Raw genomic sequence first — 23,701 nt, forward strand, 5'->3', positions numbered from 1 at the left:
ATGTCTGCAAATCAGCCTATGTCTCAGAGAACTAGGGGTGTGGCTCCTGGCATGTGGAGATGACTGCACCAAATAGATCAGAAACAAAGTTCTGAACAAGCTGTGACCCTATCTGAGCAGAAAATTTTAACGCAGCTAGCTGCACAGGTTACCCGCACAGGTTACCTGTCATGTTTGAGTTTCTGAACCCTGCTATGTGAAGCAGCACACTCCAAATAGTGGCTACTTTGCTAGTCTGGGTCCAAGAAGTGAATATTCTGAGAATGAAGCCACGCAGAGCTGAGCCTAAGTGAACCCAGGAGTTCCAGTCAACCAGGGTTCACGTTCTATGACCCCCTCCAACAATTGGGAGCTCCTGAGAGTGGAAACAGACTGCTTTTCCTTTCCTGGAGCCCAGCACAGTGCAAAGTATGTGGAAGAAGCACAGCAATGTTAAGTGAATAAACCAAGATTCTTAAATATAGTCAGTCTACTATAGCATAACTAACAATCCCCACATCACAAGTCTTCTCAATAAAACACATGTAGAGATTAGGTAAAATGTATCATGCTTTCTTCCTTTGGTGTATAGAAATAGAGTAGCTGCAGAACCCAGATGGAAGAAATGAGAAGCTCAGTTACCTTCGCTATGTGAGGTCATTCATAGGAAGAGCATAGCATATACCGTAGTGGCTTTAGAGGTAACAGAATCGAATCCTATACAGCAATTGAAATGAAGGAGTGACAGTTACATGCAACACATGGATCCATTTCAACACACATAATGTAGAGCAAAAGAATCTAGACCCAAAACAAGGCTATATAGCTTTTTTTCTTTTTCTTTTTTTTTTTTTTTTGCCTATTTTCTGATTTCTAAATGGGGCTAATGATAACGCCAACTGCATAGGTTTTGTGAAGACTGAATTGTCTCTGGCACATAGAAAGCACGAAATAAATGTTAATCACCATCAAATAATTAATATGATTACATGTATGTTGCTCAACCAGACACTTTGGGGGTATACGGGGAACTGGTTCCTGACTATAAGTAGTTTATAATCCAGTAGAAAAGAAATAAGAAATGAATATAGCAGCTATGTGCCTTGGTTTCCCAAATTGTGAAAATATGGGTAATAATACACATCCCATAGATTTTGAGAATTAGAAATTATTCCCTAAAATCTAAATGCCATCAAAACAGAGATTTTTATCTGTTTTGTTTACCCCTACATTTATGATACAGACTATCAGGTGTTCAGTAAATATTTGTTGTATTAATTAATTAATTAATAATGCATATAAAACATTTTGGCAATGCCTACCACATGCTAAACACAATATGTTTTAGCTATTATTAGGTACTTAATACATAACATGAAAATAAAATAATTTATATAAAGTAGAAAATAGTAAGAGTCAAAAGAGCTGTACAGGAAAAAATAACACTACAAAATTCCCAGTAAGAATGATTATCTCCATCTCAGAGGATCTGTACAACAGCAGAAACCTGGTTAAACAAATTATGGTATATTCCTACAATGAAATACTATAAAATAAGGCAATGAAAATGAGAAAATACTACTACATATAGTCACTTGGATGAATCTCACAACCACGATGGTGAGCAAAAAATATTAGACATGAAAAAAAAAAAAAGAAATTAGACATGAGGGAACACTTAGCACATGATCACATGTTTCTGAAGCTCACAAACCAGGTCACTGAATCTTCTTATGGCATTATCAGGGTACACACCTTCAGGAAAGAGGAAAAGTATAGGATGGGAGGGACACAGGGACACCTCTGGCGCTGGTTGTGTTTTAGTCTTGACGTGGGTAGTGGTCCTATAATAATTCATTCTGTACGTATATCTGTATGTGTCAGTTTTGTTTTTGCTGTAGCAACAACCCCAATATCTCAGTAGCTCACCACAACAAAAGTTTTTTGTTCCTTGTTTCCACGAGATGGGACTTGCAAACTAGTAGGTTCTCCTGGGTTCGCTTAGGCTCAGCTCTGCTTGGCTTCATTCTCAGAGTATTCACTTATTTGCAGACATTTCACAATATTTATGAAGCTCAGGTGACACTTGAGCTGCATTAGGGTAATCAGAGGCTTCTTACCCCTTCTTGTCCTTAGAATGTTTATTCGGCCCACGATCCCCAAAGCTGGAGCTACTTCCGAATGCAGTCTTGAGAGAGTAATGAGTGGCTGAGACCATCTGGACTACATGCAACTGAACTCAGTTAAGTCCTCTATAAACTCAGAAGATCCTGGCAGGTGAGTACAGAGGTATACTAGTCTTGTGATTGCCCACTAGCCTTGCTCAGAGGTTCCCTTGCTTATCAAACCTGTCAACAACCAGGCTGGAGCAGTCTACTTCTTTCTTCAATCTCTCCTTAAAGCCTCTGTGAATGGGGACCAGTTTCAGATTTTACTCAAGAAGCTTCTAAATTTTTGAACCAACAAATGCAAGCCAGCCAAGAAACCAGAGAAGTGAATCTTGGGCAAGAGATATCTCAAGTTGGCCATCACCATCACACGGTGGTGTGTATGTTAGATGCTTCTGGACCTCCGTATGAGCACAGGGATGCCTTCAAAATGCCTGCTGGTTTGATGCGCCTGTCTGAGGAACTACAGATAGTGCACTGTGGCAAAGACGGAAAGAGAGTGGTTGCTGCAGTGGACTGGCCTCTCCTGTGGGCAGTTTGGCTGGCTAGCAATGACAAACTCGAGACAGAAGCCAAGTTAGAAATCTGAACAAAGAGCTTAGATTAAAAAAGGACATGTGAGTGTCCATTACTCAGCTTCAGGGCTGGCAGACAGGTGGGAGAGCAGGATAATAAGTTGGAGAACTTAGTGTGCTATTTACCAAAGCGAGGAGGGTGCGGGCTGCTGTGAATTAAGGTCTAAGCTCTTGTGACAAAGCCTGATTGGGACACTAAGAGGTGGAATCCCTGAGAAACTAAGGAGAGGGAAGAAGAGGATGTGATTGACAGTAAAACAGACAGAATGTTCCATACCATCTGACCCCTAATACAAACACAATAGCACAGCACAGCCAAAACAACCCCAGCCAGCAGGGCAGCCCCCAATTTAGGATACAATCATGATGAAAGAATATACTCCCACTGAGTTTATTGATTTAGCTGCCAAGTCCCAGCAAAAGGCCAGGGCAAGTGTTCCAGCATAGTTAGTGTGGCTATGGGATGTGTGTGTGCGGGGGTGATGACAGTTCTCTGACCAGGTAGGAGGCACAGAAAATGAGCAACATCACCACACAGCTGCCTTCTGGCAGCACCTGCATGGTGCTCAGGTGTTCAAGGTCCTCAGTCTGTTATAGATTGGATTAGTCTGCAAGAGACCTGACCCATTAAGGGGGATGTCTCTGGGCAAATGGAATGCTAGACATCTTTAGAGGAGGTGCAACAAAGTTTTAGGAAGTCAGGAATGAGACAGGCCATCTGCCTTTGAAGTATCTGATCGGACCACATTTGCTGCAGGAATGGAAGCCGATATAGTCCAGTCTGAACCCAGGACCTGGGATGGGATGCTGATATCCATGCTATCCTATCATGGGATAGAATATTTTTGATGTTAAGCAATCCACTGCTGATCTGGAGAGTGCCAACAAATCTCAGGAAAGTACCAGTTAGGGGAAGGACTTGAGACAGAGATGGAACTTGAAAAACCAAAGGCTATCCCAGTCAGCTGTAAAGATCCTATAAAAGTAAACTGGAAGCAAATGTGGTTTGACCTCCTGGCTGCTGGGACTCCACCTGAAAAGGTAGACTGACAACCCAATGCTGCGTTGGCCAGCCTGTAAAAAACCTTAAAACCTGAACAGTTCAAACCTGTTCCTCCCCTACCATCCCCAATGCCCCCATCTGCTCCAGAAGAGGCCTTAGGGGTATAGTCCTCTTTGGCATGGGTGCCTCTCACCCCAAATATAAGATGCAGTCCAATATTGCCTCTAGGTGAGGCCATTGTGGGGTGGGGCGGGGCGGTGGTGATCAGAGGCCTCATATTGGGTTCACCATTCACTGATCCCCCAGAAATAAACAAAAGGTGAGGGCTCTGGTTGACACTGCGACCAAATGTACTCTAATACATGGTAATTCTTTGAAGTTTTCTGGCCCCTTTGTGGTTACAGAGATAAATGGTTATGTCAGGAAGTTCCCTTTAACAATGCAAAGTTAGGCATTCCCTCCCCGACCAAATATGAGGCTATAATGTCTCAAATACTAGAGAACATGTTGGGCAATAGTATTCCACAAGATCTGCAAACCTCTATCAGTGAAATCTACCTTTGGGTTAGAGTCATTAAGCCAGTGCTGAAGAGAAAAACCAACTAGGGACTCATAAGTCTACTGCCCCTGGGAAGAATGGTAACTGTCAAATGATATACATCGCCCCAGGGCCTAAGGAAATAGGAGAAACTATCAAAAAACTGTACCCCAAGTGGGTACTCTGCACTCTGCCTATAGGACTTTCAATAGCCCCGTATGGCCAATGAAAAGTCGGACTATGGACTACTGAGAACTGAACAAGCTAGTGCCTCCCATCCATGAAGTTGTGCCCAACATTGCCACCATCAGAGGTACTTGGCTGTGGTCCTAGGACCATGTTGTACTGGACTTAACAAATACTATGTTCATGATACCCCTGGCTGATGAATCACAAGATCAGTTTGCCTTCACATGGGAAGGACAACAATGGACTTTTCTTTTTCTTTTTCCTTTTTTTTTTTTTTAAGATTTATTTATTTATTTGAGAGAGGGAGAGAATGTGCTCACAAGGAGGAGGGGTAGAGGGAGAAGGAGAGAGAATGTCAAGCAGCCCCATATGCGCTGGCTGAGTGCAGAGCCACATGTGAGGCTTGAATTCACGACACCAAGATCAGGATCTGAGCTGAAACCAAGAGTCAGATGCCTAACCCACTGCACCACCTAAGTGCCCTAACAGTGGACCTTTCAGATGCTTTCCCAGGTCAACCTATAGAGCCTCATAATGTCATGAGAAATATCCCTGTTCTCTTTCTCCACATCAATAAAATAGGACCATTGCACTGATGATATAGTGTTAACACATGAAGACTTAGCTTTGCCATAGGACATTGTGCAGACTCTGCTGGAACATCTGGGAGGGAGAAGATAGGCCATGAAATCAAAAAATTCAAGGCTAAGGCACCACCATGAAGTTTTTAGGAATCATATGATCAGGTAAGATATGCATTGTCCGGAAACTGTGATTGATGACGTGCACGCCTACCCAACCCCTGTGAGCACAAAAGATATCCAAGCCTTTGAAGGGATTTGGAGGTTTGGAGGGACTTTTATTTTCCACCTGGTATAGTGTCGCCATCCCTCATACCACTTGGTAAAGAAGTAGCATATGTGGGACTGGTGGTCAGAGCAGCAAGCAGGCTTTGGGAAGACAAAAATACTGATAAAACAGATTAAAGCTCTGAGCATCCCCCAAGTAGGGCTACCATTTGAGTTAGATATGTCTGTGATTCTGGAAGACATGGGCTTGGCACCGTGACAGAGGCAATCGAAGGAGAGAGTACTCCTAAGATTTTAGTCCCAGCTCTGAAAAGGGGCAGAAAACTGATATACTCCCATAGAGCAGCAGCTCCTGGTGGTGTACACAGCATTCCTCCAGGTAGATCCTCTCACAAAGTAACAGCATATCATGGTGAGAACTTCCTTCCTATCAAGGGGTGGATTAAAAATATGTTCCATCAACCCATCTCTGTCATGGCTCAAACTTCCATGTAGACTAAATGACAAGCCCATTTACAGAAGAGGAGCACTTTGTGCACCACTGTGACTAGAAACTCGGGTGATACTGGGCTCCATAGAGTGTGTAGATTCTCCACATGTCCCACGAATTACCTCTGGTGGGCCTGTGTAGCCATAGAAAGGAGGAGGGGAAATTCTGACTGATTGGTACAGATGGATCTAGTCAGGCATCTGGATAGAAACAGGACCAGACCACAGCAGCCTGTGGGCTCAAGTCAGAGCCATTTGGCTGTTGATCACTCATAAGCCCTGGCCATTAACCCTTTGCACAGACAGTTAGGCTATTCTAACTCTATGGCTTAGATAGTGGGAAGCTAAAGGATAGATGACCATGAATAAGCCCTTGGGGCGTCAGCTTGTATGGGAAGAAGATTTGGGTCTGCCTGACCCAGGTTCTTAGAACCTGAAGCAGTCCTCACAATTTTCTTATATCCTGACTCATAAAGTGCTGACTTCCCCTAGCAATCAGGATGCTGATGGCCCAGCTCAGTACAAGTTCTAGCAACTGATCCTTCAATAGACAGCAGGTTGGGTGCAGAGAAAGAGTGGCTACTGTAGTGCCTGGGTGAAATGACATATTGCTAGGGATGCTGGATTGCCCTTAAAATACAGTGACTTGGTAAACGCAATAACAGCACATCCCATGTGTTCTAAACAGTGCCCAAGACAACTGCCAATGAGTCTGGGATTACCTACTGAAGTTTTCAACTGGTGAGGGATTGGCAAATGGAATATATTGGTGCCCTTACTCTGAGTGAGGGTTCCAAACACGCTTTGGTTTGTGTGGACACTATTTGGGCTAACCCAAGCTTCTCCTCTCCCCATGCAGACCAGGCTGTTCCCATTAAGGGATTAGACAGCCCAAGTACCATTTGTGGATATCCTCATCAAATAGACCATGACTGAGGGTCACATTTCAAAGGTCATAGTATGTAATACTGGGCAAAAGACATTGAATGGAGGTTCCATCTCCCCTCTAACCTGTAAACAGTAGGGATGGTAGAAAGGACAAATGGAATATTAGAGCAGCAGAGTAAATTACTAACAGGTAAAACCACATTAGCTGGGTGGATTAAAGTACTGCTCCAAGTTACAATACATTTGAATGCTTAACCAAAAGGGCCTGTTGCCTCATGTGTCAGAATGTGGACCCGTGCCAAGGCATCCAACAATGTAAAGGTATGGAAGTCTCAGGAAACATCCATTGCCCAGACCCTCACCAACGATCAACATGCTATGCTGCTGGGAACACCACACCCTATGATGCCTAGGAAAGGCATTGTCTACTGGAATTTTCAATGGTATATCCCACCAGGATGGATGAGATACTTTGTATCCTTGGGTGAGGGGGAACTATTCAATTTCCAATCCTGCTGTCTGGCTGCAAGCTAGATGGGACATGCACCACTGAAAGAGGGGAGAAGGTGGGGTCCTGGTCTGGCAAATCCCACCCCCACTCTGTCTTCTCATGACTGCCAGTGCTGCCTTCTCCAGCCACCATGTGTATGGTATGTACAACTAGATCAAACTCCTAAAGCTGCAGCCATATGAACATCTAAAAATATCAGGCCACAAGTATAATTCTTAGAGAAGATGAAGACCTTCCCATACTATTTCCTACTAAATATCTGCCTTTTTGACCTTTGACTTCTTTTGCCCTTGTGGTATCTGGGCATGAGCTGGGTACCAATGGAAATACCTTTCTGCAGTGGGCCCACTCATATGCCTGGCAAAGGAATCCATACAACTGTTGGATATGTGGAAAAGACGCTCCTCTCTAGTTTTTTGGGATTGCCATGGTGGGTATCACCACTCGATGGAAGGGATTAGAGGATCCTGAAGCAGTACATTAAGGAAGAATAAACTAGATTTAGTACTCTTAATCCAGCTGATACCACCAATACTGATGCAGAATCCTGGCCTGTGGCTATCAGTAACACGGTGTAGGCATTCTTTTTCTGTCACTCATACTTTACAGGCAGCCCATCAAATTGCTAAGGAGAGTCCTAAAAATACCACCAGTGGAGCCATGGGTAGCTAGTCATATTTGGAATGAGTTAGCATGGCTTACCTTGATTATGGACCTTGGAGCACCTGGACCCCACTATGTTGGAAACAGAAGAATCATTCTAAATATAACTAACCTAATTGTACCAGGAATATGGGGATGGATATCACTGGAACTTTGTAGTCATTCTGTTACATTAAAGAGTAGTGATGAGTTTGGCACTGATTGGTCACACTGTCTGGGTATTTATTGGGTAGCCTTCACTGTGACCCCATGGATGTGTGACACAAATCTTTGGCCATGGTTTCCACCTGGCTGGTTGGTCACTGCAACCTAGGTTTTCCCTGAGCACAGAGGAGAATCTGCCCCATGGTAGTGAAAATTGCCAACTTCCCTCTCTCAAGGCCAGATGAGCATGTTCTGTTTTCCAGATTATACCATATTCTGGTATAATCATTTGGCTGCCATCTTTGTCCCCTCCAATGACCCGGAAGACCAATACACAGAAGCCCTTATCACATTCACCCAACAAAGCCTGTCTTTCCTGAACACTGAAATGTCTTTTTTTTTTTTTTTTTTTTTTAAGATTTTACTTATTTGAGAGAGAGAGAGAGACAGAGAGTGGGCCAGAGAGAGAACATGAGTAGGAGGCCAGAGGAAGAGGGAGAAGCAGACTCCCTACTGAGTAAGAAACCCAGGGTGGGAATCAGTCCCATGACTCAAGAGATCATGACCTGAGCTGAAGGCAAATGCTTAACCAACTGAGCCACTCAGGTGCCCTGAACGCTGAAACGTCTTTAGTGAGAAAAGCTGTCTTCCAAAGTAGGATGGTTTTGGATGTTACTACTGCCTTGCAAAGAAGCACCACAGGTGCATGGATAAATACCATTATCTAAGAAGAAGGTTGTGGGTTCATATCTGATGAGTCTGCTAATGTGTCATCTTTGTTAAAACATATGTGGATACAGTGAACACCCTGCGTGATCCTATCCCCAGTCTAGGAGACTTAGTAAATCAATGGTTCAGATCATGGGGCTCTTGATGGAAAAAGTTGTCCCTGATTTGGGAGATCATTGTCCTCTTAATCTGTGTTTTCTCTTGTGTGTGACTGTACTGCTGCTGTGGGATCTGCCTCTGTGCAGCCAGCTGGGTACCGAAGGAGCCACCTCCATGCTAATGAAACCCCTTCCTCCCTGCTCAGGGGACACTGCAGAAGATGGAGGCACATAAGATTCTAAGAGCCATTCTAGAGGAGTGGAGTATGGGAGAAGGTCATTGAGAGGAGATGACTGCTGATTGACCAGGGAGCTGGACCTTGACAATGGGAGTCTCCTACCTCTTCCTGTCTTTGGAATGCTCCATTCCGCCCACCCGATCCCATAGTTGGAGCCATTTTGAAAGGATAGATCCTTGAGCAATATGTTGTTGAGAGCATCTGGAGGGTACAGATGAAGGAACCTAGTTAAGGCCTCTATAGAAACTTTCAACATTTTGGCTAGCAGGTGAGGAGATCTACTCGTTTTCCAGCGGCGCAAGACAAGCTTTGTAAGTTCCCTTGCTTGTTACACCTGCCACCCATCTGGAGTGGCCGGCCTATTTCTTCGGTCTCTTAGCCCTCCACGAACGAGGGCCGATTTCAGATTTGAGCCGATTTCAGATTTCACCTGAAAAGCTCCCAAGGGTGCAAACCAACAACAATACAAAGAGCTCATAATCCACTTTGCAGTCCTTTAACCCAGGCTTATCTACGGTTTGCAAATGATGCTGAGTGCCTTTCTCAAAAACATGAGGATAATTCTTGCATTATCCCAATATCTTTCCTACCTGGCTCTGCAGATATTTAATTTTCACTGTACTTTGCTGATGTTTTGAGGAACTATTGTGTTGCTCTTCTGATGATTAACTGTTCTCTGCTTAGTGTTACATGCCTCAGATTATCATTGGATAGTGTAATGACCATACTTAAGAATTCATTTAATTTTCACTTTCATGTATATTAAAGCCCTTTGTAAAGTGCTATGAAATGACAATATAATTGTTACTGTTGTTACTGTGGAGCTTATGCTTTCTCAGCATAGTCAACATGAGGAAATACTTGGATAATTGAATCCATTGCTTGTTTTTAAAATGCCCATTGACTTGAAGACTTTTTCCAAGGACAGGAAGCAAAATTTAACACAGGCTTCTAGGCTTCTCTTTATATTCTCAAGTATGGTTTACAGCCTCAAGCATGGTTGTCCTTTCTGACAGAACTACCTTTTATCTTCTTTTTACAAGATAAGATTGATCTATTTTTTAAGCTAATACACCACTGGCTTTATATCCTTGTTGCAGGCTTTGGGAATAGGTTAAAGCCTCTTTGTGTTGCATTATTTACTGTGCAGCTACATTCAAAAATACAATGAATACACTGAAATTAATAACTCTAGAAGGGTGCAAAGTGATAGTATTCATACTCAATTACAGAGATGATCTGTTACATTAATATAATAGTGATGCTATTTGAATGTAATATGGTGCAGAATAATAAAGACTAACAGAATTTCAGTTTTTGAGTTTAGGAAAAAAAAAGATAAATGGCTAGCAGACCTGGTTAATAGCTCAAATGCACAGGCTTTAAGCTCTTATTTCAATATCAACTCTTAACAGAGGACACCAGGCAAATGAACTTGAATATCCATTTGATTTCTAGCTTCTTAAAAACTGAAATAAGCTTTTATATACTTTGGAAAGAATTACTAGCAAAAAAGGATAAGAGGGTGGGTTTTAATGGAGGTAATCCTCTAAGAAATTACTCCTTAGCAATTAGAAATACAGAAAAGCAAGATAAACTTGAAATAAGCCTGATAAATCCTATCTTACTCATTGTCTTCATTTAATAGGTACTTTCGATCTGGATTAAACTGTGCTCTCAGTAGTTACTCTGAGAAATCCTATTCTTTATATATTTTCCTTCTCCTGTCTTCTTACAGAACTAATAATTATCTTCTCAGTTACAAATTATGAATGAAGTCACTGGAAGCAATTATTGGGTGGAGTCCTTGGATTAAGATCATGGATCTCTAATGAGGCTTCATGTTCTATGAATGGTGATTCTCAGACCTGCCTGAGAACCAGGATCACCTGTGCAACTTGTGAGAACTACACATGCCTGGGTCTCCCATAGATTTTGAGTCTATAAATCTGGGAGGAGCCACGACAAAATGGTTTATGATACATGAACAGGATTGAGAATCCTCACCATTTTTGGTTCAAAGTACATTTTGTAAAGAAGTGAGAATTAAAAAAGTTAAATATGCTTAAACATTCATTTGACTTTATATTATTCTATATATTTTATCATATGATTAATTTTTATTATCCAAGTCTACCTATACACTGTGTAAACATAAGAAAATGCAAAAGCAAAAGGAACAAAATAACTTCAAATATGACCACTTTTAATATTCTAAAGCATCAAATGGACATTGAAAGTTTAATTCTAGTACTAGAGTATTTGACTTTGCAATTGAAGCAAAAATCCAAGGGTGCTCCACAGAGTTGTTTTTCTGGTGTATTAGGTATTATTTGTTCAAATCAGTGTTTTCTACTGAAGGGAGGATCTCTTACATCCTTTCTTCTTCTACCCAAATATTTTTCTGTTCCCCCCCCTCAAGGAATTTGCATATATGAGTTTAGCCAAAGCTAATAATGGACTTTTAGAATTACCAGTTCTGGGGACATAGCAAAACAGGTGATGGTGGTTTATTCATCCATTCATTTATCCGTTCAACAAACATTTATCGAGCACCTACTCATATCCCTGACACTCAGGTATGTGTTAGTGAGGTTCAGTCCCTTCCCTGGAGAAACTTCACACTCTAGTATGGGATATAGACACAGACAAATATTATGGTATATTGTTTATTTGCTATGAAAGATGTAAGTATAAGTTAAGTTTAGGGATAAGGGATATGGGATAAGGGATATCTAAATCAGAATGGAGAGTCAGGATGAATATAAAGAAGGGATATGAAAACAGGGCATCAGAGCTAGAAGACACTCATCTATGGCCATTTGCTGACTTTGGAAATCTTTATCAAGGGGTATGGATGTCTTTACTTAACTCTATTTATTGCCTGGAGAGGAGACCATGAAGCTCTTTGATCTCTGATGTTCTTTTTTTTTTTTTTTTTTTGTAGTATTTTGCTTTCTTTCTCATAGATGCATTATCTTTTACTGTATTTCCAGGCTCTTAGCAATATTTTGAATATTTCTTTTCCCTGTGTAGTTTCTGTTTCTTCAGAGAAGCATTTTTATTGTTGTTTGTTTTGGTCCCTCTCTTTCAAGTTAGAGATCAGATCGTTCTAAGAAAGCATTTGCAATCTCCTTCTGGATGGAGATATAGAGATGCGACTTTCAACTTCTGTGAAGTGCAGGGGTAAGAACACTGGCGTCTCAGGAGTCACCATGTCAACATTTACTGGAGAGAAATGGTCTCCCAGCTAACCTGGTTTGATAATAGTGGGATAACTCGTTCATCAATGTTCATATTTTGGCTTTATTTTCTCCTATACCTCAGGCAGGGGCAGCGGTGGGGGTCGGGGGGCAGGGGTGAAGTTGCAGGGTATACATTGGGTCACTTCCCACTTGCCCCATTACCTACTTTGCAATTTGCCTTCCTTGGTCAGCTGTCAGTTACCATCAGTCAGGTAGTTACTTTCTGGCTTCAAAATGTTTGTTACTTTTCTCTAACTCTTCTTTTCTCTTTGTCATTGTAACCTTGTGTCTTAAAACGAATAAAACAGCACCATTATGGGACACCTGGGTGGCTCAGCAGTGTCTGCCTTTGGCTCAGTGTGTGATCCTGGAGACCTGGGGTCGAGTCCCGCATTGGGCTCTTTGCAGGGAACCTGCTTCTGCCTGTGTGTCTGCCTCTCTCTCTGTCTCTCGTGAATAAATAAATAAAATCTTAAAAAAAAAAAAAAAAAAACCCAAAACAGCACCATTATGATGTGGTTTCAGACTGGGGAGAAAGTAAATTCCTGTGGTCTGTCTGCCCTTTGACCTGCACCTAAATGCCTTGCTTTTGTAGGATCCTATGCTAAGAATTTAGCTAATAACAATTTTAGGAAACAAGTATTATTATTGTATTACTTTTGCAGATGAGGGAACTAAATTTCAGAGCGATTAAATGGCCAAAGACCTAACAAATAGTAGAGCTCTGTCGGCCAAGTGGCTCTCAGATCTATGGAGTGGTTCACATGGGATTGTAGGATAGCTTTGAGGCACTGCTATCATGGACAAGGTCCTTCTGCCACTTATCAGGGTTAACCCTGATCCCAAACCCACTCTGGGGATTATGACAGTCAGGACCCCTGAAGGGAAGGTTGAACATGGAATGCCATTAGAGAGGCCCTGTTCTATAGAGAGCTTTTATCAGCTCTTTCATCACTATGGATCGGACTGTTTTCTGACATAAATTCTTTCTTTTAGGAGTTTGACGAAGTTTGCATTTTGATGATCTATTTTAGTATTTTGCTAATTATGAAATGCAGGCCACCTGCTTTCAAAAGAAGGCGCTGGAATGGAGAATAATAGAGATGTAAATATGGTGCCTTTTATGGGCAAAAGCAGATTTTTTAGCAGCATGTTTTAAAAAATTAGAAATTTAACAGCTGTTTTGGAAAATAAGTGAAATGCTTCCGTACTGCTGAATAATATGCACAGGTAATTAATTTTAAAGTAAAACTGTGGCCTCATTTGACTGTATTAGCATCACTAAATTAATAAACTAATCTTATCTGTCAAATTATTGTCTAGATTCTAAACCCCTGCTCACTAAAACCAAATTTTTAAATGAAAGTGAATATAAATTTACAAGACCAGTTTTCTTTCTTTTTTCTTTTTTTTTTTTTTTAGAGATTGATTGATTTGAAAGAGAGCAAGTACATCTGTGCTTGTTGGGGAGGGAGGGAGTAGGAGGAGAGAAACTCATGCAGACTCCCCACTGAGTGGGGGGCCCCATGCAGGGCTCAGTCCCATGACCCTGACATTATGACCTGAGCTAAAATCAAGAGTCTGATGCTTAATTGACTAAGATACCCAGGCATCCCAAGAAGCCGAATTTTCTTAGGTAGTTTGTGAAGGGATCTTATAGTTTTATGTATATAACTGGTATGGAAGGGATTATACATTACTTTTTCTGTAAATGATCAGGAATAAGAAGAGTTATAAAATGAGATTTTGGGGGATATAATATTTGTACATTGGAGGTTGAAGTTTGGAATAGAAAACATTTTTATGTATAGATGGTCCTCAACTTATGATGGTTGAACTTATGAGTTTTTACTTTACAATGGTGCAAAAGTGGTAGGCATTCAGTAGAAATCACACTTCAAATTTTGAATTTTGATCTTTTCCCAGACTAGCAATGTGCCCTATAATACTCTTGTGATGGTGGGCAGCAGCAGCCACAGCTTCCAGCCAGCCACATGATCATAAGGGTAAACAACACTGACAACCGATCATGTTGCCACACACAGAATGGTTATTCTATTTCTCACTTTCAGTACAGCATTCAATAAATTACATTACATATTCATCACTTTATTATCAAATAGGCTTTGTGTAAAGTGATTTTGCTTAATTGTAGGTCAATGTAAAAGTATTCCAAGCACATTTAAGGTAGGCTACGTTAAGCTGTGATGTTTGGTAGGTTAGGTGTATTAAATGCACTTTTGACATATGATTTTTTTTTTGACTTATGAAGAACTTATCAGAATGCAACCCCATTGTAAGTTGAAGAAACTCTGTACACCAAATTTAAAATATGAAAGACTAGGGGTGCCTGGCTGGCTCAGATGTTTGGGCGTCTTCCTTCAGCTCGATCCTCAGGGTCCTGGGATTGAGCCCCATGTCAGGCTCTCTGGTCAGTGGGGAGCCTGCCTTCCCTCTCTATCTGCCTTCCTCCTTTTGTTCTCTTTCTTTCTCTCTCTCTAAAAACATTTTAAAAAATACAAAGAATAAAAAGAGATAATTGAAAAATCTTATCTCTTCCTACAGGGCTTCCATAATTTCCATGCAAACTTCTTATCCAGCAAGCAGTTCACCTTGGCTTCTGTGGAAAGAAGATTTTTGTCTTCCTCCCAAGTTTACCTGTTGAAGTCCTAACCCCTGATGCAAAGGTATTTGGAGATGGGGTCTTCTGGAAGTATTAGGGTTACATTAATTAATTAGGGTGGGGAAGATCTCATGATGGGCTTAGTGGCCTTGCAAGAAGAAAGAGAGACAGACAGATGGCTATCTCTCCCTCATGTGAGGTTACAGCCAGAATGTGGTGATTTGCAAGTGAAGACAAGAGCTCTAACCAGAATCTGACCATGCTGTTACCCTGATCTCAGCCTCTCAGCTGCCAGAACTATGAAGAAAAATTACTGTATTTAAGTCATCCAGCCCATGGTACTCTATTATGACAGCCCAAACTGGCCAATAGACCCCTCAACTTTGCTTTCTGTCTTGTTCTAAGATTCCCATGTTCTCAGTGTAAAATATACCCCGTGGAACCTGAAAAACTTGCTCCTCTCAACACCTGGTAACCCTCTATGTCCCAAATTTGAAAGAAAGGTTGGAAATCCAGATTTTTTTATATGAAATTGCATAGAACTTTTTTTTTTTGAAATTGCCTAATACTTCTAATATTGATATAGCATTCTATAATATATTTCTAAGCCAGTCTACTCACAAACAGCAAATTTACAAATGTTGTTTCTCTCTCTCTCTCTCTCTCTCTATATATATATATATATACACACATATATATATATCTTATCTCCTAAACTCCTTGAAGGGTATGATGTCTTATTTTTATTCTCTGATTCCTAGGGTTGAAAATGATTGGTAATCAAATGTTCTTGTTGATGCTGAATCTACTTGCTCTTTCTCTGATCCCTCTCCTCTTTAGACAAAACATTCCCAATTACATTCATTCCTCCATTCTTTTTAAATAACTTTTTTAAAAAATTAATTTGATTATCCTTTGATTTCTCAGATTTTGGTAAAATTGATTTTAGTGGAGCCATAATGGACCACTTTTTGACGATCAACTTTTGGACCCAAAGGTGGGAGCATTGGCATTGAGACTTCTTTTCACATGAGGGCCTTAAATTGTATATAGAAAGGAATCAAGAGATGCTAAATATAAGGATGTTTTTTTCCCCAATTCTACATTTTCCTTCTATTTTCATCACCCACCATCTTGATTGATATTTCAACAGTAATGCTGTGTTACTGCTCTGTGGTCCAATTTCTCTTGCTCTCAGTGGGAAGGCTTCTCTTTTATTTATCTATTTGTTCCTATTATGGAGAAATTAAGCTTTAAGTGGCTATACACCTGTTTATTCATTCTGCAAGTGGTATTGCTCATTGTCAGTGGTTGTTTTTGATGCTAATACTGCTTCTTGCCTTGTTTTATTTAGAGTCCTGACATGTTTGCTGGCCTACAATAGCTAATAAATAACAATAATGAATTCTTTACAGGTTCTTGTTCCTCCCTCACCACAATCTTCCTGGAGTCAAAATGGAGAAATGTTTTTTCCTCTCTGGTTTCATATTTGATATCTACAAAGTGTTCAATCAAGGTGTTTACAAAATGAAGTTAGTTGGCATTTCAATGATGTAGTACTGATATGATTTTCTTATGAGCTATTTCTATGAGCTGCAACTATGTTTCATCACTTGATTTTTAGGTAATATGTTTTTGTGGCTCAAAAATAACATAAAAAATGCAAAAAAATACACAGGAAAAGTTTTACTGCTACCTTTTCCTTTCCTTTGCCCAATCCCTACCTTCCAACTCCATAGGTAAAACTTTTATTAATTTTTGATGTATTCTTCCAGTTTTTGTTTATATACATGAAAGTAAATACAAATGCTAATAGTCTCCTTTCTCTGTTTTTTAAACATAAGATACCATTGTTCTACTTCTTTCACATTTCACCTAACATTACATCTTGGAGCTTTTGTCATATTGAAATATAAACCTACCATATTGTTTTATACGGTTGAATAGTATTTCATTTGATGGAGATGCCAGTGGTGCATCTCCACTTGATGCAAATGACTTAAGTCATTTACTTAAGTAAAGCCCTACTGATAAACATTTGTTTTGTTTCTAGGATTTTACTAGGACAAATCATATTACAAAAAAAAACAAAACAAAACCCTCTTACACACCTCATGTCACACGTATGCAAATAGATTTCTATAGGATAAATTCCCCGAAGTGGTAATAACTAGGTCCAAGGGTCTGTGCATTTGTGATTTTGTCAGATACTGGGCAATTGCCTCCCGAGCTGTACCAATTTATGCTTTCAGCAACAGTGTGAGAGAGTGCTATTATAACACTCACCTATAGAAAGCTTTATCAAGCTTTTGGATTTTATCAGTTTGTTGGGTAAGTGTAGTATCCCAGGACTGATTTAATTTGCATTAGGAGAGTAGTTGGACTTTTCCTATGGTTAAAGCCATGATTATTTCCATTTATGTGTGACCTGTATGTTCATAACCTTTATGTATTTTTCTGTTGGGTTGTCATATTTGTTAGACAAGGATTAACATTTATCTGTAATATAAAAGTAAAGTAGTTTTTTTGGTGGTTTGAGTTTTTTCTTGGCTTATGGCCTTTTGCTGTGCAAAAGGTTGTTTTTTTGTTTTGTTTTGTTTTGCTTATTTTTTACATTTTAATTCATTCAAATGTATTTACCTTTTGTGGATTTAGGGTTTTGAGATACAATAGAAAGTCCTTTCATACGCAACCCTTGTCCTCCCATCCTCAGCCTAATGCAAAATTTTCTTCTAGTATTTTATAATTTCAGTTTTTTAACATTTAAATTTTTGTTTCATTGGTTCTCCATTCATTGATCAAATATTTACCAAGTGTCTCTCATGTACTACGATCTATTTTAAGTACTTGGGATGTATCAGTGATCAAAACAGACAAATATCCTTGCCTTTGCAGAGTTTGCATTCCAGTGGAAGGAGGTTGATAACAACAAAAGAAGTAAATTATATAGTATTGTCAGAAAGTGATGAATGCTATTAAAATTAAAATAGATATAATCTGTTAAGAGGAACTGGAATATCCAGTGCCAGATATAAGTTGCAATTTAAAATAAAGTAATTGAGGGGCACCTGGGTGGCTCAATTGATTAAGCATCTGCCTTTGGCTCAGGTCATGATCTCAGGTCTTGCATCCCGGATCAAGTGCCATGTTGGGCTCCCCGCTCAGCTGGGAGACTGCTTCTCCTTCTTTCTGCCTCCTTCCCTGCCCCCTCCTCATGCTTGCTCTCTCTCTATCAAATGGATAGATAAAATCAGATAAAAACTCTACAGTCCTAAATAAATAAATAAATAAATAATAAAGTAATTGGTGCCTCATTGAGAAGGTATCATCTGAGCAAAGTGAGGAAGGGAAGTGAATAACTTCCATGCAAATCTCTGGGTGAAAAAAGTGCCAGATTGAGGCCCCCAAGTCAAGAGTATGCCTGCGAACCAACAAGTGGGACTAGAGTATGATGAATAGGGAGAAATAGTTGGAGAGGAAACCACAGCTTTCTAGACTCTTCTAAAGACTTAAAATTTTACTTTGAGTGAAATGAGGAATCAGTGCAGAGTTTTGAGCAGAATGACATATAGGACATATTTTAAAAGGATCACATCAGGGAAAATAATTGTTGAGAAATTGGGGAAAATGACCCAGTTCATATGATATATGTCAGCAAAAATAGGGAGGAATTAGTGACCTAGTGTGATGGCAATAGATTCAAAGCTGGGTATTTTAGGGAAGGAATGGTCTGAAAGCAGCAATAAGGACTGAGGATGACATCTATCACTGGGTTACTTACAGCCCAGGGGTGCTGGAGTTACGGTTAAGAAACAGCCACCACTTGAGAGAGCTGCAGAGAAAGCAGGTTCACTGGGTAGAGCTAGGTTTCAGTTGAGTGAAGAAGATGAAGGGAAGAGGATTTTGCTGCTAATGGAGCAAGGAATTTCAAAGGATTGAATAGAAGAGTTTTCACCATTAGATAGCCTGGGAGAATGAGACTGAGAAGAGGATGTGGGGATTCTTATTGTGACTAGAGTCCGGGGTTCTGGGTGTGGTCAGAGTCATAAATATAGATGCACAACATCATGGAGTAAGTTGAGAGTATTTAAGGCAGGGGGCCCTCTAAGGACTTAAGAGTTTAGATTGGAGAATAGTGTGGATGGGTTTCTGATCAAAGGGATAGATGCCCTGGGAGGTATGGTGTTAGGCTCTTGACTTCAAATGGAGTGAAAGTGGTCTTATATTCAGAATGTGCTATATCTTGACTCCATGTTGATAGCCTTGGGGGCTACTGGGGAAGTAGAATGTCACACTAAATATATTGGCTGCCTCACTTTTGATTATTTGGAAGTTTTATCCTATTTTAATGTGTGAAATGGTGAACCAACTTAAATTTTGTTCTAGACAATTACCAACTTGGTTCAAAACCATTTCTTGGATAGTTTTATCTATCTTCCCCCACAGATGTGAGAGGCACTCTGACATAAGTTCCCATATATATCCTGGATTTTGTGTATATGTGTTTTGTTGGATTCACAGTTGTGATTAATGAAATAAGTGTCCTTCAAGAAGTATTATTTAAGTTATAGAACTCTTTTCTTAATGTGATTTTCTCAAAAGGGATGTGTTAAAAATATGCAACTATTATTCTCTGGAGAGGAATGCTGTCATTAAAATTTCTTTGTTCTAAAAGAAATTGTTTACCAAAATGTTATGAGAACAACCTTCTTCATTATTTTCCTTCACTGAGCTTGTAATCCTGCAGATGTTGGTCACTGCTTTTGTGCTAGCATGGCCTTCACCAACAAACAATGATATATCAACACAGTGTAACTCCCAGTAACTCCCAGGAATAATCTTATCACAAATTGCCATCTGCTATAAAGTAAGTGAATAATGCAAGGTGAGCAAGTCTTTCTCTGAAGTAACCAGTAGATCCTGGCAGGGTCCAGTATTATAATTTTACCTGGGCCATTGTCTTTTTGTGCTGCCATCAACAGAGTGAGACTACAGTTGATTAGTAATAGTGACAGTGATTGTAAAAACAAAATACCACTACTACTACTACTACTAATTAAATAGGTGTCAGTTTTCGAGTGCCTTATTAGATGTTTGTTACTGTGCCATAGATGTTGATAGTGTATGTTGAAAACAGTAAGAAATTATTATTTTGGTTTTACAGAAGAGTATAGTAAGGCTCATGGAAGTTCACTTGCTGAAATCACATCACTGGTAAATGGGAGAGCCAGGGCTACATAGTGTCTACAAGTCTACTCTGAAGTAGAATTGTTTTCTCTCTTCTCACTTTACTACTAAATCATGTCCAGTTTAGATAATTGATAGAGAAAATCTCACTAAAAGACTAACTTTCTAAGCAAATAACATAAGAACACCTTATTTTAATTTTGCATAAGTAATTATCATTATCATTCAATGTGTTTAATGCACACATACTTTAATCCATCTGTAATCCATTTATCTATCATCTGTCTATTCAACCATCCCTCCCTCCATCCATCCATCTATCATCTATGGTAGAATCAATTCACATACATTATTATAAAGATAGCAAAGACATAAAATAAAATATATTGGGCAGCCCGGGTGGCTCAGCGGTTTAGCGCCACCTTTAGCCCAGAGCGTGATCCTGGAGACCCCTGATCAAGTCCCACTTCGGCTCCCTACATGGAGCCTGCTTCTCCCTCTCTCTGTGTCTCTGCCTCTCTTTCTCTCTCTATCTCTCATGAATAAATAAATAAAATCTTTAAAATATATATATATTAAAAATTATTTTTAAAGGTATATGCTTTAACCTTATAAAATCCAGGACTATGGAAGCCCCAATGACAAAATTTATAATCGAGTGCCTTTTACCTGGTTTTTATAAAACACACACCTCAAGAGACAGCATCTTTATTAGTAATGCTTAAGGGAATTTAAGGATGAAAGTTCAGTTTTATCAGATTGTGAGGTCTGTATTCTGATTTCCCACAAGTAATGAGTGGATTTTTAAGCATTTCGTTTTCATTTTCACATAAAACATAACTTGGATTTTAATTTTTCAGAGAAAATGTAATTAAATAGTAGTCTAAGGCATCAGAAAGAGAAAAACCAGTGCCTTCATTTTTGTTTTATTTTTTTAAGAGTTTTTTTTTTAAGATTTTTATTTTTATTTTTTAAAAAATACTTATATATTTTTTATTTCTATTTTTATTATTTTTAAATATTTCATTTATTTATTCATGAGAGACAGAGAGAGAGACAGAGAGGCAGGCAGAGGGAGTAGCAGGCCCCATGCAGGGAGCCGGATGTGGGACTCCATCAGGGGGTCTCCAGGATCAGGCCCTGGGCCAAAGGCGGTGCTAAACTACTGAGCCTCCCGGGGTGCCCATTAAAGATTTTATTTTATTTTATTTTATTTATTTATTTATTTATTTATTTATTTATTTATTTATGAGAGAGAGAGAGAGAGATTGAGAGACAGAAGCAGAGACATAGGCAGAGGGAGAAGCAGGCTCCATGCAAGGAGCCAGATGTGGACTTGATCCCAGAACTCTGGCATCACACCCTGCACAGAAGGCAGGCGCCCAACCACTGAGCCACCCACACGTCCCTCATACAGTAGTGTTTTTTCATTGACATGAATGTGTTCTACATATTGTTCAGATTATTGATTTTTACTCAGTATGCTAATGCATTTTTGTTCAAGTTTTTTTTTTTCTTTTTTCTTTTTGCACTGTGTTGGGTGGTATGGGGTTTTAACTCTGTGGTCCAAACTAAAAGTCACAGTAACAAGAATTCTAATAAAAGACGGATTTCCCATTGTGTTCCAGCTATAATTACCTCAATTCCTTGCCTTGAATATGCTAATGTCTCTCCTGCTTCAGGGCATCTACATTAGTTTCCTTGTCCAGGAACCCATGGAGCTCAGATAGCCACAACTCTCCTCCCCTTAGTCAGGATTTCTTTCATCTCTTACTATCTGGAGTCTTTTTCACAGGACTTTCTACAAGAGTGTCTCCTTCACTCTGTAACCCTGGATCTTGCTCTTCTTTGTGAATGTAGGACCATCTCATACAGTACATTGTGTATTTGTTTATTGATGCCCTTCCATTTGAATATAAATTACATTTTATTACAGATTATTTTTGTTTACTAATGCATTGTTAGAACCTAAGGCAGTCTGGCACCTAATGGACACTCCAAAAACATTTGTTAATTGTGTTGAGTTTTTAATGTTCGAATGCTTCTGAGTTCTCTTCCTTCACTTTGCTATGTTCCAAATATCTATGAGAGAATATCCATGATCTATGAGAGAAGCAGCTCTTGATTTTTTCTTTCTTTCTTTGAAATAGAGTACTCATACATTGATTGTATTTTCCTTAGGTGGTTCTTCTGCAGCAACATATGGAATCAATAATTTCCTGAAATAAATTGTCAGAATTTCTACCAATCTTTGTACTCTACTCAATGTGTAAAGAATTGTAAAAATGTTCATTGAAAAGAAACAAAGAGAATATTTGTCTCTGCATAAGAATCTTTAAAGCATCAAAAAAATCTTTAAAGCATCGATATTCCACCATTTATTGAAACATTTGAGATTCATTAGTATGAATAATGCTTATGAAAGCAGTCAAGTTCTTTTCAGTTATAAGATATTGTTTAACATTTTGATGGTAGTAATTTATAAAATATCTTGAACCTATATTAGCATTTTAGCTCTATTTTTAACAGAGCACTTTTACTTATATTGCTGAAAGCTCACTTCTAAATATTTAACCTTAAAATCGTGAAAAGTGTTCTTAAAAGATTTGAAATTTCACTATTGTAGTTTATTTGCTTGTTGTTGGTGATATATTCTAAGTATTTGAACTTAGATTCATTGGGAAAAACATTCTAAGATTTGTTGTCTTTTTATTGACAGGCAGTCTGCCTCTGTTGGAAGTTGGTCTTCATAGAAAGTCATTTAAACCATTTAACAAGAGAGGAAACCCATTAAAAATATGCAAGCTCTTGGAAAACAAAATCCGTATACTAATTAGACCTATTAAGGCAATTATAGAGCACTATTAGTGATGCAAAAGTTATGTTGCGCTCCTCATGGTACCTATGCCAAAAAGCCATGACGTTCCTATTTTTTCTAAATAGAGTGTGAGTGATCAATTTCAGCACCACTGTGTTAATTTGCAATGAGTCAACAGCAGAAGACATTTCTATGGGCATAGAATAATGGTAGAAGATGGTTATTTTACCACTCAATGACAATACAGCTTTGTCAGGCAATGCTTTAGTAATGAAGAGACAACTACAACCACCTGTTAACAAGGAAGAAGAAATATAAAGAGTTTCCGAAACTGTGGTCTTTAGTTGCAGCCAAAGCTCTGAGGTTTCTCTGACTAGTGTGCACATTCAGATGATTCCTAACTGCTGCCTTAATAGCTTTTGATGAGTGATCAAAACATTATGATCTCTGTTTCAGAAGACAGCTTCAAGCTTATGAACTAGTAATAGGAATTTTAAACCTGTTCTTTGGAAGGCACTAATAATTGTGTGGGGCTCTGGAAAACCATGTCATTTAAGGAATATAAAAAATGAGGCAGTGGTCAACAAAACCTTAGAAAATGCTGTCCCTAAAGGCTTGTGAGAAACTCTTTAAGTACTTAAAAAAAAGAGAGAGAATCTCAGTTAATGTTTATAGCCACTCTCAAGCAATAAGACAGGGGATATAACTATCCCCACTCTTTAGATGAATGCTTGAGGCAGAAAAGTTAAGAGATATCTTTCCCTAAGAGCTTTCAGTAAGGGAAGAGAAATATTATTATTTTTAAA

At 39.3% G+C, this 23,701-nt stretch overlaps 1 long non-coding RNA gene across 3 annotated transcripts in view; it reads left to right on the plus strand.

Annotated features, from left to right (window-relative positions):
• Window positions 1–23,701, plus strand: part of LOC118355021 (uncharacterized) — a 93,913-nt gene that overhangs the window by 5,073 nt on the left and 65,139 nt on the right. For 2 of the 3 annotated variants that reach the window (XR_007411362.1, XR_007411361.1), the window contains exons 2-3: window positions 2,116–2,256; window positions 14,833–14,954. This is a non-coding gene — a long non-coding RNA (uncharacterized LOC118355021). Of the gene's footprint in view, window positions 1–2,115; window positions 2,257–4,749; window positions 5,199–13,263; window positions 13,498–14,832; window positions 14,955–23,701 lie in introns of those variants that run through there. The other variant, XR_007411360.1, reaches the window with a different exon arrangement.

The sequence above is a fragment of the Canis lupus genome, chromosome 6 (genome assembly GCF_003254725.2).
Source record: "Canis lupus dingo isolate Sandy chromosome 6, ASM325472v2, whole genome shotgun sequence".
Taxonomy (NCBI): domain Eukaryota; kingdom Metazoa; phylum Chordata; class Mammalia; order Carnivora; family Canidae; genus Canis; species Canis lupus.